Genomic DNA, 4689 nt, shown 5'->3' with positions numbered 1-4689 from the left:
CCTCTTATAAACTGGGCGGCCAATCAGCCCCAGGCGGCGTGCCTCTGCCTCTTTCTCTCCCCCCCCCAACACACACACCCCCCCCCCCTCCGCCCTCCTTCCCCGCCGCCGCCACACACATCACCACCGCCCCCTCCTCGCCTCCCCTCCCCGAGCAGAGACCGGCCCCCGCCGGCCCGCGGCGGGAGGGTCGGGTCGGGTCGGGTCGGGTCGGGCCCGCCCCTGCCCCCGGAGCCCCGGCCTCCACCGCCGGGCCGGTCGCCCAGCGATCGCGGTCAGGGCTGCTCCTCCTCTCGGAGCGAAACGCTTCGCCTCCTTTCCAACCGTGAGCGAACAAAGTAGAGGCTGCCCTTGCTTCGGCCGGCTCCTGCCGGCCGTCCTCCCCTTGCCCCCTCCTCACCGTTGCCCCTCGCCCCTCCGCTCAGGTTTGCAATGCACCCGGGGGGACCCCGGCAGCGGAGCGAGGCCTCTCGTGAGCCCGCGGTCGCGTCTGGAGGGTCCTTTTCCCCAAAATCCCGGGGTGCCTGGAAGCAGCACGCACACGGGGTGGGCCCCCTCGGTCATCCATCCCCTGGCCCTTTTTGGCGGGTCCCAGGTCCTCAGGGAGGACCGAAGGCCTCGGCGTCAACCCCTCCACGTCTTAACTCGCTCCGCGCTCAGGCCAGGCTAAAAACCAGCACAAATGGTGTTGACTCGCGCTGTCCAAAGCAGGCAACACGGTTCAGAGTCTTTTTAAAGGACCGGGGTAAAGAAATGGCAGAAAGCTGTGCCGACAACTGGTTGCCGCTGGAACGGGATCGGAGCCTCCCCAATCTCCCCTCGGGCAGCCGGTCTGCTGCAGAGGCATTTCCAAACCCTGGGTTAGGAACAACATCGTCCTGCGCTCCCCACGCCTCGGCTTGCATTCAGCGCCGAAACCTCTTCCTCGTAAAGTCATGCTACGGTTTGTAGGCACTTTCTTTCTCATGGTCCTCTGGGGTCCCGCTTAGGTCAAGCATCCCCTTCATATACTTGCTCATTTAGGGTTTCTCTATTTATAGTCTCTCCTGCCTCCATGTAGTCTTTCCTCCCTCTGGACTTTCGCTCATCAGTTTATCTACACTTCTGGAGATGTGACTATCTCTTTGGTAGATCCATATTATGTGCCTGACTAGCCCATTTTGTGGAAAGCCTTCTCCTAAATCCTATGAAAGTGCTTGTTGCAAAGGCAGTGCAGGTATAGTAGGTCTGCAGCCCCATAAAATTCAGTGGGGAAATGGTCCAGACATAAAAGCAAGCGAGTTGAAGTCTGGCTCAGGCTTTGAAGAACATGGGAGAATGACACAGATCCATGTAGGTCATTTTGACTGTAGAAAAACAGTCTAATTTTTGACCCTTGATACATGACAGAATATCCTGTTTAGGTCTGGCTAAGCTAAGAAACTGAGAAACTTTACCTCCCAAAGAGGTTGACTGAACCAGACATGATTACGGCCTCCAACAAATTAAAGGAAACGGTCTGAAATACACCAAACCACCACGCAACAAATTACTATCAAAAGAAGCTGATATCATTTAACACTGGACCCAAATAGTGCAATAACAATTACTTCACCAACATTGAGACACATCTGAGAAATGATGGTGAAAGCACCTGCTTCCCAACATCTCCCACCAGGAAGTCATGGAGCAATACCCCAACCTTCAACAGCTACCCCCATCTCTTTCCAAATGCTTACGTTTATGCTCGGAAACATTGGTAGCGCTGTGGTCTGTAGAGAATTGGAGGAATTGTTTCTCTAACTGTGTCTCAACTTTTCTGAAAACAAAATGAAGGTAAACTAGCCACCATCCCCTGTAAAATAACCGTGAAAATAACCTCACATTATACTGAGCTGGACACACCTGAATAAATTTTACATTGGTCTACAATAACAATTTTTTCAGGAGAGGAATAAGAGTGAAATGATTTTTTGAAAGATACAACCGGGGTTTTTTTAAGCGTCTACGTAGTTTTTAAAATCCAGTCACCAATTAGTTATTAAACAATTCATAAAGGAGAAGTTAGGATAACATCAATGATGCTAGCAGTTGATTCTTGATGCTTTCACATGAGAAGGAACTCAAGAAAGACCTCTGCTCTTTTCACCTTGGAGCTCAAATCTCTTCCTAATGAAGAAGGAAAAAACTGTGTAAACTCTTCTTTTGCCACCTTAAGACTTTAATGTGCTCTTCTAGATTATTACAGGAGGAAACTGAAGGAGGCTTTCACTGAAGAGCTATGAGGATCTGCAGACACCATCTTTAAACACTTTGTTATATAGGAAAGCAGCTTTCTCCAGAAAAAACATCCTTCCTCCAGGATCACTGCTTCAAAAACTATCTTCTTACTGGCACCGTCTTTTGTATTATCATCACTATGCAACACCAGGGAAGCGTTATGCCTGACCTGCACGCCTAAGTGATACCAGCCTCCTAACCGACATCTTATATAGATCAAGCCCATCTATTTCATCTTCATCCACAACAATTTCATCCTCACCAAATCACAGATGCAACTACAAGCACCCAGGTACTTGTGTCCGAGCACCAGGATATCAGGCTCTTCAGGAGTCACCTCAAGAAAAAGACTTTAACCTTCCCACCAAGCCAGCGTGGGTTGTTAGGATATGCTAGGATACATAGATGACATCTGTACTGAAAACTTGGATTTCCTCATTGATTTCTACCACAAATTCAGCAACCAGAATTGTCCATCAAACTATCTCTGGAAAACTTACATCAGCATTAACTTTCTAGACACCAAGGTCAACATAAAAAATAGCAACCTTCAAACTACCATATGCAGAAAATCCACAGACCAACACACCTCCTTCCACAAACCATCAACTATCCAAAACACACTAGAAAAACTGATATACAACCAGCCCACAGACATCACCTCATTTGCTCTGAGGAGAATATTCATGACACGCCCTCACAAAGCTACAGATGATGTTCATCCAACAGTGACACTCCTCTAGGATCACATACTTGAAGAAGCCACCGAAACCTTGTACAAACTTAATACAATACAGAGAGAAAATCCCCTACGGGGTATCACGTACCGCAATGTGCAAGAAATGTATACTGGAAAATGTTAACAAGTTGCAACTTAGGTTGGAAGAAAATCATACCTTTAAATGATTTTTTCTAGAAACACCCCTCCTTCCCTTCAAACAACACTCATCATCATTAGCTCCATCATTGAAAGCAAATTTCCAGCAGACCAGCATTTGCTGGCTAGAACCAGAAAGCTTGAGAAAATCAGATCCAAATCTTGCCACAACCCTCATGATAAATGCCCGCTACACCAGAACCACCAAAATCCACAGATCCTACACATGAGCATCCTGAAATGCCATAAGCATCACACAAGACGTTCACTGCTCTTCGGGAACTCTGTGGGTGAAACCGAACAACTACCATGTGCTACCTAATTAGGAAAGAACAGTGACATCCAGTTACCAGTTGGAAAATTATATTCCCAAAACAACTACTCCATCTCTAATCTTGCAGTCCTGACACTGCAAGATCAAAGATGGGCCAGGGAACTAAAATGTTTAACTCTGTCAGATACCAGACACCGTATCAGATGGATTTGAGACAGACGTCTGAGTTTCCCCACATCTCAAGTCTTGCTGATCTTTGATGGGAATTACTGTTTCCTCTGATCATTTAGCTCCTGTCACCTCTTATATGGTGGGTCTTGGTCTCTTCTGTCAGGTGGCTGGAGATAGGACAAGAGGAAATGGCCTCAAGTTGAGGCAAGGGAGATTTAGGTTAGATATTAGGAAAAATTTCTTTACTGAGAGGGTTGTCAAACATTGGAATGGGCTGCCCAGGGAAGTGGTTGAGTCACCATCCCTGGAGATATTCAAAAAGCAAGTGGACAGGGTACTTCAGGACATGGTTTAGTGGGCATGGTTAACGGTTGGACTCGATGATCTTGAAGGTCTTTTCCAACCTAAATGATTCTATGTTTCTATGATTCTATGGTTCTATATTCTTAGCAGGGTCAGGATCACCCTCTGTTCCCAAAACAGCAAACACTTTTCTCCCAAATGTCGAACTGATTAGAACAGTTAGGTGCAATTCAGAGCGATTAACTACAATTACTTTCATATTCTTTCTATGTTTCAGACCCAAAAAGTAGTTCATCTACCTGAAGATGAATCTGCTTTATCTAATATCTGCTTTACCCAATATATCTGTTGGCCTAATAACAGATATTCTCTTCCTAAAAAAATGTGGCTTTCTTTGGCTTGTGTGAGGACTAACGACATAGGTAACAGCTCCTGTGAGCAACGTCCTGGCTCTATAATGTGAACTCTGGGCCTCTGAGTGAAATACAGCTCTTTGCTATTGTCTACAAAATACTTGTGTTGCAGGAGACAATCATGAATACACTACCTGTTGTGATAAGACTGCATAACTGCTAGGATTTTTTCATCATTTTGCTTTGAAGCAAAACAGGAAACATAGTGTTTACATAAAAGGCTGTGTTGAAAGTAGGTTCTCATTGCGGAGTTGAAAGTCTTGAAAAATCTGAAAATGTCAAAGAACAGCAAGCCTGCAGGTCAAAGTAAAACATTAGAAAAAAAAGTCCCTTTTTTAATTTTAGTTTGTTCTCCTTCAAAATAGGGAGAATCACTGAAAGTTCTTCTCCTG

Source organism: Aquila chrysaetos, chromosome 14, assembly GCF_900496995.4.
Source record: "Aquila chrysaetos chrysaetos chromosome 14, bAquChr1.4, whole genome shotgun sequence".
Lineage (NCBI taxonomy): Eukaryota > Metazoa > Chordata > Aves > Accipitriformes > Accipitridae > Aquila > Aquila chrysaetos.
Note: the sequence above shows the minus strand (reverse complement) of the source record.